The following is a 13230-nucleotide window of genomic DNA, read 5'->3' on the forward strand; positions in this document are numbered from 1 at the left end:
GCCAACCTCCACTAGAAATTCCTAGAAGAAAGGCTTAATTCTCGCTGGCTTCTGTTGTGCACCTACCATATCGGATGGATTCAAGAGCCCCCTTTGAAGCCTATTGGCTGGAGTCAACTGAACTTGTGAATAAGATATAACTCCTTATATTTTCTGTCTCTCGGGGACCGGAAGTTTGACTGAAGTATGTAAAGATTGATATCATCGAACTTGTGAACTGCCACATTAAAATTCTGTGCCACTGTTTCGGGAATTTCTTCGCCGTGTCCGCGCGATTTCTTTCGCCAATGTACTGTTTGTGACAATATGAACACACGATCATGTAGATAATGTTTGAACTAGAGCAGGTAAAACTAGTTTTACCTGCGCTAGTTTAATTCTACTTTGCTATAGAGCTCTTCCATATACCGCTAAATACCTGCTCCCATGCGCCATTCGATATGCAAGAGCAGGCGGCAAAGAAGAAAGCAACGTTTTATTCGCCTCTTCTGCGTTAGATAATGAGACTTCTCAATTTTTCTTCAGCTGCGAGAACTTCCTGAGAAGTCCTATGTTTTGTTTATTTATTTACTTCATGAGATTTTTCCGGTGTGCCATAAAATCACCTCCTTGTTAAGCGATAAGAGACCGGCTTCTTATCCCATGGAGGTGTCGAACATAGAGCATTCAGGGTCCAAAATTTCCGAACACAGCAAGTCCGCAGCACATATTTGGTCGGTAATTTTTCCTTATCATGAACTACGTTGCAAAAATGTAGTCATGTTTTCGATGAAAGACCTTTTTGTGGAGGGGGACCGAGTTGCACGAAGCCGACATTGCGGGGGCCGGACGGCAAATCAGAAAAAAAAGGGGGGTCTTTGCAGGCAAAAAGAAAAACTTCGGCGAATTGACAATAATGTACAAAACTGTAATAGAACTCATGTTTGTTCAATAAGAAAAGAGCTTCTTTATAGTCGAAAAAGAAAGTTACATTCGAGAATGAACCTTACAGTCGAGATAGGAAGTGGCAAGGGGAGGGGGTTCTGTCATCTTAGGTTGCCGACCCCTGCTTTTAAGTACATCATTGAATTCCATTCACGGGCCCGCGATATCGGGAACAATAACAAAGAATAGATTAACGAGTACAGCTTGTTACGCTGCACAGGAAGAAAGAAACCTTTTCTTTTTTTCTCGCGAGTCAAAAAATCTGGCGTTGACAACAAGAGTGGTACCAAAATACATGTATGGGGCATACCCACATGATTAATGATTATTGTTAGTTAAACGTGAATATAATGTGAATCAAGATGAACTAAAGGAAATCAAGGTTGAATTAAGGTAAATTAATGGGAATCACATGCGAATTAAAACAATAAAGGTGAACGAAATCTGCCTTTATAAAATCCAATGTTAAAGGGAATTAAAGGTAAATGAAATGCTGTAACTTACCAGTGAATCACATCGTGAGAGCATTAGGTTTCGCCTGTGCTCTCTGTAGCGTTAGATAAAGGGCTGTAAATGGTTACAGCGAAAACGGTTATGAGATCACAACAGACGATTTTAGTGGCGTAGTTGCCCGCCGCCATCGTCCCTAACAGCTATCACGCATAATGAGGAAATCACACACCCCTGTTCAGGCGCTATGTCGGGCAAGGAATCACGATAACAGATGTCATACAGCGTGGTAGAAGAGTAATATAACAAACGGACACCACGGAATGCGAGCTGCGTAAAGATACCGGCGAACGAGTGGGTGGTTTAAAGTTTCCCAACCATAACAAAGGGCTCAGCCATAATTCATCGTCATCCGCCGCAGAATCAACAGAGTGCACACAATTCCTTACGGGTGCGTAGTGGTGTTGTAGGCGTTACTGAAAAAAAAATAACTAAATACGTTACTCGTTACGCTATAAAAATAGGAACGCGTTACCGCCCTACGTTACCTACAAAAAAATGTAACGCGTTACCGTTACCGTTACCGAATAAAAGTAACGGACGTTACCTCTGCCGTTACTCCGCATTCATAAATTTTAATCGATGTGTCTTTGCTGCAGCAACCCAGAATAACAATAATTTAAATCTGAAATTTATGTTTCACACAAAACTTCTAACCCGAACAACGAATATACCCAGAATGCTCATTTAACGAGTATTACTTGCACAAATGTACCGGACGTTAGCAATGGTATAGTGGCTTAAAGTTGCCTTTAGAGTTACGTGTGATGGCTTCTGACTCTGACACATGGCGAAGCCATTTTTCTCAATGTGACATTATAGAGAATATGAGATTCAATCATCAACGCTATTCGCAAAGAAAGCATCAATAAAATGTCAAGAAATTTACAATAATTCTGATGGTGTGCTTCTGCTAGCAAAATAGATGCGCGAATTTTGTAGTAGTAAAGAAATGCTTAAATGGGCTAGTCACGTAAAAAAAAATCTGTGCATAAACCTTTTTTGTTCACTTTAACCTGTATAATTACCGCAAAAATTGCGAGCGTTTATGTGAGGGTGTTCAAGATCAGCCTCACTCGCTCAGGAGTTCAATAACCAGAAACTTCGCTGCAGTTGCAGATAGAAAAAGCAAAATTTATTTTTAAAACAAAGTTGATAAGCCTTATCAACTTTGTAGCTACTATAAAATGTCGCATATTTAGACTTTTTTCAAAAACAGTTTCCTTAGCTCTAGAAGTTTCAAAAAATGTTTGTTGGGCATACATTTCATACACAAAATATCTTCTTTGTAACGACAATATTTGTGTTTTACAACGTCGTGAACTTTCTAGAACGACAGGTAATGAAATTGGTCCCTCCGGATTGAATATGTTTGATACTTTTTCCCTCGTAAATTATGCAGTTAATAAGGAAATTAAGTTCCTTTTCGGGCTACTGGCATGGGACATGCATAAAATATAAAATACTCAATCAAATCTAAGATATCTATTTTCGGATCCGTGTGGATCTCTCGTGGAATCACCCGTTTGCAATAACCACGATTAGTACACTAAATGCTGTAATGTCTGCCGTGTAGCTATTTGTAACCGTGATTAGCCGTGACCGTAGTTAGCTTAACCGCGGTTAAGGCTGTTCGTGTGACAGCGGTATTAAGGTAGTGAGTAAAAAAAAAAAAGATTTTTTTTTGCGTTACAGGAAAAAATTCTACGTTTCGCAACCCGCCCGCATTCTTTTTCAGGGTTTTCTTTCAGCTGGGGGTCACGCCTATTCTCCACAATAAGGCAGACTCTCGATAGGCAGCGCACCTGTAGACCGGTTGACGTTACCGGCCGAGAATTCCACAGAAAGCCGCTTAAACGCGGGAGTTGTCGAATTCGATGCGGTGGTCGTTTACCATCCTATGCTCAGCGAGTGTACTCCTTTGTCACGCGAACTTGCGAACATCGTTTTTATGTTGTCGCAGCCTCTCGGGGGAGTTCTTCGTTTCCACAAGTGTTGAAGATTGGGCGAGTTGGTTCGTCGTACTTGAACTGGTATAGCGCATTACGGGGAAGAAGAAACGGCCGAGCAGACCGACACAAGAGGACAGAGCGCTAACTTCCAACTGAGCTTTATTGTGAAAATGCATCAAATATATAATTTTTTTTTGTATGCTTGCGCAAGTCTACATATTTGATGCATTTTCACAATAAAGCTCAGTTGGAAGTTAGCGCTCTGTCCTCGTGTCGGTCTGCTCGGCCGTTTCTTCTTCCCCGTAATGCGCTATACCAGTTCAAGTTCTTGGTTTCCCCCACGTAAAAGATTTCACGATCAGCACGTGGTATGGAGTAAAGGCCGAGACAGAGGGTACGATTTTCTATGCGATTCGACGTCCGACACGGCGGAGGGGCAACCGGAATGGTGACCTTTCATAGCGTCGTACAGCCACCATTCCCTCTCCCCCACCGCCGCGTCGGCCGTCGGATCGCATGGAAAATCGGACCGTCTGTCCCCCTCTTAAATCAGCCCTTGCGCTTTCTCTTCGGACGGCCTGTCTTTTGGGCACGAAAAGGCGCAGGTGCCAGCAATCGATCTGCTACATCCACTTCCACGAGAAGCATGTTTCTCATGACAAATTATGCGGCTTTCATCGAGCTTTGTGTGGCGATGGCCCAAACCTCCACACAAGCAGTCGGTGCGTCTTAAGAAATTGGTCCCCACAATTTCCACAAAAAAGAAAGCAATTCAGCCCGCGCTTTCTTGGTCAATGCCTTGCAGGCCGACAGCAGTCCGACGCTGCCACAAAAGAATTTGTCGGGGCGAGCTCTGAGAAAACGGCACCCTCAGGATGAAAAAGTAACGAGTAACGTGACACCACACGTTACCGAAAAATGTTAACGTAAGTACGTTACCCTTTACAGTTCCTAAATTGTAACGAGTACGTTACTAAGTTACCGAAAAAAGTAACGCGTTACCGGTAACCGCCGTTACTTGTAACGCGTTACCGCCAACACTGGACTAGTGGTATACCTCGCTTCTCCGCAGAATGATGAATAATGACACTGTGGGTACTTCCATCCTTCGCAAAAATATGATTATGCATGCGCAGCAGTGAGTACCCCGCAACTGTACTTGCAGCGCCCCTTGAAAGGCCGATAGTGTTCGCTGTGACTGTACTGCGTGTTCCGCGCAGGCCTGGCGTTTTTTCTTTTTTTTTTTTTTTTGGGGGGGGGGGGTACATCCAAGTTTCAAAGCAATGATTTCAACATACGATTCACGTGGACAAAATAATGATTCATCATACAAAAAGGGATGACGTACACAGTCAAGGCACGGCCGCTACATCGTGGTCAAGGCCACAAGAGAATAAAAGAACTCACGGCGTTGTTGCCGTCATACTATCCAGTGACGATAAGCAGAGACCTAGCTTTTAAGTCTTCCCAGAAGCGAGGCTGCAACCAATGCGCGCCGCCCGCTTCCATGGAGATGCTGATAGCATATAATCTATAGCAAATCAGTTCTGCGGAATCCCGCAAGGTGGCGGTAGGGTTAAGGAAGGGAAAATAGACATCCCCGGACGAGGACGAATTTTTCGGCAACTATGAGCTTTATTTTCTGAGAAATCCGTATGGATTTCCTTGGTGGCTTCGTGCTACAACGGGTGGTTGTCTATTTTCCCTTCATAATCTATAGCACGAAAGTTACGACGGCATGACCACGCCTGGAATGTCTGTAATTGCTACGGTAATAAAGGGACCCATTTAAGTAATCATATCGCCGTATCGTCTACTTGGCGGGTAGGATGATGAAGGAACGGAACAAAAAAAAAGGGGGGGGGGGGAGGGGACCCAGCTATGGGTTGTCCAAAGGGCACACGATGCGTCGGTCGGGCTTGGCCTGTCGAACGTGGAGGCGGCCCGCTGCGCGCCGAGTCGCGTACTTCAGGATTTTCAACAAAGTTTGGCATCCATCCATCCATCGAATACATCAGCTGGGCATTGGCCAGGAAACACGCTTTGTTTCCTCTATACGTTTTTTTTTTGTCTAAGTCACCGCTGCCACGGAATCATAGCGATAACAGTAACAACAATTTCTGGGGTTTCGCGTGCCGAAACTACGACATCGGTAGCGGTGGTCTAGTGGTTATGGCACTCGACTGCTGACCTGAAGGTCGCGGGGTCGAATCCCAGTCGCGATGGTCGCATTTTATTGGAGGCAGAAATAGAGGCCCGTGTGCTCAGATTTAGGCGCATGTTGAAAAAAACCCATGCAGATGGTCGAAATTTTTTTAGCCCTTTACTACGTATTTTCTCATAATCATATCGTGGTTTTGGGGACGTAAAACCTAGTTATATTATAATTAAGCCACGATATGATTATGAGCCACTCACTAGTAGGGCAATGGGAATTTCGACTACCTGGAGCACGGATATCGCACGGTACACGGGCCTGTAGCCTTTCGCCTCCATCGAAATGCAGCCTGGATCGAACCCGCGGGCTTTCGGGTTGGCAGCCGAACACCACTGAGTCACCGTGCTGGCCCCGAAAATATAAGTAGCCTTGCAAGTGTTACCGAACGTACGTCATAAACACTTCGCGTGCTGCATTTTTTTTTAAATCAGCAGCCATGGTGTTCTTGTGCCCTGGCGCTGCTGAAGGCGTTCCGCAAGAAAAGTAAAATGCAAACGCGGACACTGCGTGATTCCAGTTCAAGTTCCGATATACACGAGAATTACTGTAGCCGTACACAGCATCGTTTGTCACGGTCAACGTGTAGTCACATTCGACGAAAATTCGCGGCGGAAATTGTGGCAAAGAACACAAGCAACAAGGCTTGGATTGAAAGTAGGCAGCCTGGTTTGAGAGCCGAAGTCGGCCTGTGTTCCTTTCTCTCGTACGATTTGCGACGCGAATTTTCATCGAGTATGACTCACCGATAGCTAAACTCAACTCTCTACGTGGCGTCAATCTTTGTCGAATTTTAAAATGCATATACCTCACCTGATAAGCCCGAGCTTCAAGTATGTCCGAATATAAGCGTAATTATGTTCAAGAGCACTAATGACCGCTGTTGGTGTTTGTAATGCAGAGTGCGTTTAAAAGCGCACGAACCGGAAAGGTCCTCATAACTATCGCTGAGATTTAATTACGTGCCGAAACCACGATTATGAGGCGCGCGTATTCGGGGACACCAGCTGGGGTTCCTGGACGTGCACCTAAATCTAAGCACGCGGGTTCGCTTCCATCTGAATGCGGCCGCCGTGGCCGGGCATCGCAGCCGCGCCCTCGAACTTAACAACGTGACATCTTATTATAATAATAATTGCTGGAATTTTACGTCCCCAAACCACGATATGATTATGAGGGACGCCGTAGTGGAGGGTTCCGGAAACCATATGGGGCTCTTTGACGTGCACTTATATCTAAGGGCACGGGCATTTGCGGCCGCCGCTGCCGGGATTCGATCCCGCGACCTTCGGGTCAGCAGTTGAAAATCCAACAGTTATATATATTACACACGACACATTCTGATAGTAAAACAGCACGGGAACTATGACGCATCGAAGACGCCCTTGCTTGAAGCGTGTTTCACGAGGCTCGACACCGACGAAATATTTTCAAAACGCGTACCGTTTTTGTCGCTGGTGCGTTGCCTGCGGACTTTCGAGGAAGCCGCCCACATAGACCGGGTCTTCGTCATGTCGCAGCACGTGTTCCACTGGCGGTCGTGGTGGAGCTTCACATCCCTTGCCGCCCTAAAGAAGCCACAACCTGTTTTTGGCGAGTGGTGGTGGTAGTGGTTTGAAGAGGAAAAGGCGCCTAATTTCTGCAGCCCGGTCGGGAGCACGGCGCAGCGCCTCGAGTGGAGTGGAGCATGCACGCGCCGGAAGCCACCTAACTTTTTTTCCCCTCTCCTTTGATACGATTAGATATCCTATCAAAGGGGAGTGTGCGATAGCTGTACAGGAGAAAATTGGTGGTGGTAATTGAGGCGAGGGGGCTGTTTTCTAAGCCCTTTCCATCCCCTGTGGAAACACAGAAACGTTGTCTGCTATCTCCAAGGGAATTTGCTACGCATACCAACCTATATGCTCAACCGAGGGGCGGGACGTCAGCAACCGCCTCTGGCCGTGCGCCTGCAGCCCTTGGTAACCAATGCATACATGTCTAGTGCTATGTGCTTTACAAATAAAGAATGTAAGAACAGCGCAACAGACAAGGACTAATGAAGATGACACACAGCGCTGCTCGTCGTTATCTTCGTTAGTCCCTGTCTGTTGCGCTGTTCTTACATCCACTATGTGCTATACGAACATGCCCAAGTATTTGGTTTTTCGGAGGGGGGGGGGTGTCAATCACCCTGTATGTATGTTTATGCGTGCGTTTGTATGTGCGTGTGTAAAATTGCAAAAATTCGGGAGGGATGGGGGTGGGGGTTGAATCCCCGGCTACGCCAATGACTGTTTGAGAGTGTTAGCCCTTAGTTCCTTCCCTATGGAGCAAGGAAGTATATATACCAGCGCGACCAGACACGCACAAGAGAAACGACATGTACACACAAGCGCCTGATGGTGGCTGTTTGCGCTGATACCTTACTTGTTCCATATTGAACAAACTCGCTCAAAAAAAAAAAGAAGATATTATTGAACGTTCCTTCCCTGGTCATAATTGCGAGTTCGGTCCAACTTATCTCCATCTTTGGCTAGAGTGCATGGGTTTTAATTCTAGCGGACTATTTTGGAAATTCCAAAACAGAATAAAGCCAATAGCAGAACCACTCCTTTGGTGATATATGTTGTTCAATGGCGCGAGGGCCAGGTTTGGCCAAAGAGCGCCATGACAAATGCGCGCTACTTTTTCACAAGCTAAGTAAACAAGCACGTGACATTGCTTTTCCTTCGTCCCAAGATTTGGAAGCGTTTTTCACAAAGAAGAGGGGTAAAGATTGTGTAGGTACATCAGTAAGCCTGTTTGAATCAGAAGAGCGGTATCTGGAAGGTGCTTGTTGTAGTATGGTTAGGCAAATGAAAGCACGCGCACGTTGCGCGCGGGCACACATGCGTTCACGAAAAGTGTATTTATATGCCTGCGTTCTTCGAGAAACACAGTTTTAAGTGAGCGCCCGTCATTTCAACGTGTTCATTTGCGTTCCTGCGTGGTCGTGTTTATGGCGCCAGCTTTACTATTTAATATTAAACATGCTTTACATAATCTAGCCCAACAGAGAGTACTATACTACGGTACATGTAGTTAGACAGTTTCATTGGGATAGAAATTTTGCACATTCCCGACGCGCTACCGTGCTGTTGCGAATGCGATGGCGCAGCTTGCAGAGTGTGCGCGCATTGTATGCCCCTTTTGGGCTTCCTGAGTGCCGCCATAATCCCATCTTGGGTGTTAATAAATTAATATGCGTGATCCACCAAGAATGCACTGCCGAGGTGGTGACGTCAGCCTTTGCACTCTCGTGCAACAGCCCAGAAAAGAGAGTAGCTAAGGCCTCTCCATATCCTCCATCTCTCCGTTGAAAAGTTCTATTGAAGATCATCTCTTTCCATGTTGTACGTCTTTCCAGCTGTGGGGTAAACGAAGCTGTAATGTCGCGCCCAGTGTAAACCCCCCCCCCCCCCTCCCTTTCGAGCTAAAGTGTACTCGAAAGTTCCCCAACTCTGCAGGTGCGTCGGGCTCCATGGTCTCACTCCTCCGTTTCTTCTATGGAACTGCCCGCGCGGCATCGGCCGGTGTCGATGACCTCAGGCAACGAGTGATTCGGGGCAGAGGGGATAAAAGGAGCGTCCCAGAAAGCCAGGACGTCTTTTGCTGGCGACGAGTTCGCCAGTACGGTTTTCCATGCGATGCGACGGCCGACGCGGCGGTGGGGGAGAGGGAATGGTGGCTGTCCGATGCTATGAAAGGTCACCATTCCGGTTTCCCCACCGCCGTGTCGGACGTCGCATCGCATGGAAAATCGTACCGTCTGTCTCGCCCTTTACGGCCTACTGCGGGTCATTCTTCTTTTGCTGCCATCTTCTACGTGAATATATCTGTATATAAAGTTTGTGGGGGTGCTATCACCCCCTGTAATGTCGTTTGCGCCTCATGGCGAGATGTGACGCTGTGCTCGCGCGATGTAAGCTTAGCCCGGTGGCGCCGCCTGGGAGGTTAGGCCGGCGTGCAGGAAACAGCAGTGAGACGCCTTCCGCGGTAGGTCCGTGGGGAACGATACCGTGGTTCGCTTCCCGCGGGCCCTCGTATGTTCTAGTCACTGTAGTAGGCGTTACTGAAAAAAAGTAACTAAATACGTTACTCGTTACACTATAAAAAAAAAGGAACGCATTACCGCCCTACGTTACCTACAAAAATGTAACGCGTTACCGTTACCGAAAAAAAGTAACGGACGTTACCTCTGCCGTTACTCCACAATCATAAATTTTAATCAATGTGCCTTTGCTGCAGGAACCCAGAATAAGAGTATTTTAAATCTGAAATTTATGTTTCACATAATACTTCTAACCCAAACAACGAATATACCCAAAATGCTTACTTACCGAGTATTATTTGTACAAATGTACCGGACCTTAGCGATGTTACAGTGGCTTAAAGTTGCCTGTACAGTTACATGTGATGGCTTCTGACTCTGGCACATGGTAAAGCCATTTTTTCTCAATGTGACATTATACAGAATATGAGATTCAATCATCAACGCTATTCTCAAAGAAAGCATCAATGAACTCTCAAGAAATTTACAGTAAATCTACCTGATGGTGTTCTTCTAAGCAAAATAGATGCGCAAATTTTGTAGTAGTAAAGAAATGCTTTAATGGGCTAGTCACGGAAAAAAATATGTGTGCATAAACATTTTTCGTTCACTTTCAAAAATTGCAAGCGTTTATGTGAGGGTGTTCAAGATCAGCCTTGCTCGCTCAGGAGTCCAATAACCAGAAAGTTCGCTGCAGTTGCGGATAGAAAGAAGCAAAATTTATTTTTTAAACAAAGTTGATAAGCCTTGATAACTTTGTAGCGACCATAATAAAATGTCGCATATTTAGACATTTTTCAAAGACAGTTTCCTTCACTCCACAAGTTTCAAACAATGTTACTTTACTCTTTGTTGTGAACACATTTCAAACATAAAATGTCTTCTTTGTAATGGTAATATTTTGTATTTTACAACGTCTTGAACTTTCGAGAACGACAGGTAATGAAATTTGTCCCTCCGTATTAAATAAGTTCGATATTTTTTTTCCTCGTAAATTATGCAGTTAATAAGAAAACTAAGTTCCTTTTCGGGCTACTGGGTGGTAGGTGCATAAATTATAAAATGCGCAATCAAATCTAAAATATCTATTTTCGGGTCCGTGTCGATCTCTCATGGAATCACCCGTTTGCCAGTTAGGAAACTAACTGCGGTTATGTCTGTCGTGTAGCTACCTGTACCATGGTTAGCCCCAACTGTAGTTACTATTGTGTGACAGTGGTTTTAATGGCTTTGGTTGAAACAGAGGGACGCCACCAAGGCAGTGAGTAAACGATTCTATTATTTTATTTAATTTTTGCGTTAACAAGAAAAATTCGACATTTCGCGTCCCACTAGCATTCTTTTTTAGGGTTTTCTTCCAGCCGTGGGGTCACGCCTGTTCTCCACGATAAGGCAGACTCTTGATCGGTAGCGCACCTGTAGGCCGGTTGACGTTTCCGGCTGCTGCCTGGATGAGCCAGAATTCCACAAAAAGCCGCTTAAGTCGATGACGCGGGAGTTCTCGAATTCGATGCGGTGGTCGCTCACCATGTTGTGTTCAGCGAGTGTTCAGCGAGTTTGTCACTGGAACTTGCGGACGTCGACTTTATGTTGTCGCAGCCTCTCAGTGAAGTTCTTTGTTTCCCCCACGTACGAAGTTTCACGATCAGCCCTTGCTCTTTCTCTTCGGGAAGCCCGTCTTTTGGGCACAAAAAGGTGCAGGTGCCAGCAATCCGCCTGCTACAATCCACTTCCACGAGAAGTATGTCCGTACAGTTTCTCATGGCGAATTACGCGGCTTTCTTCAAGCTTTGTGTGGCGATGGCCCAATTTCAACAGCTAAATAGCGCGAACTTCAGTGACGAAAGACAGGAGAATGCGACACACACAAGCGCTAACTTCCAACTGAATTTTATTAAAGAAACACATGAATATATAGGGTAACACCACGCCTGCGCAGCTTCACATCCACATAACCACATTCACTCCTAAGTGATAAGATTCATCGCTCTAAAGGCACAACACCAGTTACATAGAACAGATAAAAGTTAATAAATCACATGTCACTATCTTGCAATTCGCCCAAAAAACATAGTTCCTTTGCTGACAGAGCAATGGAAGGCACGCTGATACAATGCCTAACATCCTTGGCCATCTCTGCTGCTTCTACTATCTCTCGCGTTTTTTGGTCATCGCGCTATTTAGCTGTTCAAATGGAGTACCAACTAGCCCAAACATGCACGATGGCCCAACCCTCCACACAGGGAGTCGGCGCGTCTTAAGAAATTGGTCCGCACAATTTTCACAAACAAAGCGATTCCGCCCGCGCTTTCTTGGTCAATGCCTGGCAGGCGGACAGCAGTTCGACGCTGCGACAAAAGAATGGGCGAGCTCTGGGAAAACGGCACCTACAGGACGAAAAAGTAACGAGTAACGTGACACCCCACGTTACCGAATATGTTAACGTAAGTACATTACCCGTTACAGTTCCTAAAATTGTAACGAGTACTTTAGTAGTTACCGAAAAAAGTAACGCGTTACCGGTAACGCCGTTACTTGTAACGCGTTACCGCCAACACTGGTTCTATTCCGGATGTTCTCCAAGGGTCGCCTACAGTCACTTTCGTTGCTTTCGCGAAGGCGTCCAATGCCAGTCCTCGATCGCATATCAGATGGTCTACACGAGCAGGGACTGCATGAACAGATTATCTGCGATGACTGCCAGTCACTGGCGGATCCAGAGGGGGGCGGTAGGGGCGATCGCCCCCCCCTAAAGCCTGTGTCAGACCCCCCCCCCCCCGATCTGCAATGTCTGTCGCCCAGATCTTTTATCAAGTTGCTTCGGCTACCATTACAAAAAGCGGGAAGGAGAATCTTGTCCCCGGCCTCTACCTCTCTCCTCATCCCTACCCTACCGATCTCCCCCCCCCGGTCAGATGAAGAGCCGCCCCCCCCTAAAGTTGGCACCTGGATCCGCCCTTGCTGCCAGTTGGGCAGGTTGGTAAAGCTCCATGATGAAACGCAATACGCACGAAGACTGAAAAGGACACAGGACGGAGCGCTACTAGCAACTGAAAATTTTTATTTCGGAAAGACCATTCTATATATGCGTCACACGAATGCACGTCACCACAAACCCCCTATACCACAAATTGCGTGAATAAACAAGACCGCTATGATAACCGACGGCATACAGCAGGTAAGCACGTGTTACACCCCCAAAAAACTAGAAAAGAAATGCACTGAGTATGTACGTCCAAAAAAGCTAATTCAGAATCTGTTAGCAGAGCACAGCCTGGCTGACGCACTTATCGCCTCCTTCTTAATTCGAAACGCTTCAGTTATTTCCCGTGTAGTTCGCTTCTTGTGCTCAACAGAATGCGTTGGCGGGCTAGCTGGTGATAATCCATAATCCTTTTTTTTATTTTTTATATCTTTCTTACTATTTTTTACAGTCCTACGCAAGGTATCCACTCCATCTCAGCTTTCCTTGAGATGCACCTTTCAATGCCAGCAGCTCATGTGCAGGGATGATGCGATGAAACATTCCTTTATTAAAATTCAAAGAAAACGGGGAA

Source organism: Rhipicephalus sanguineus, chromosome 8 (assembly GCF_013339695.2).
Source record: "Rhipicephalus sanguineus isolate Rsan-2018 chromosome 8, BIME_Rsan_1.4, whole genome shotgun sequence".
NCBI classification, from domain to species: Eukaryota; Metazoa; Arthropoda; class Arachnida; order Ixodida; family Ixodidae; genus Rhipicephalus; species Rhipicephalus sanguineus.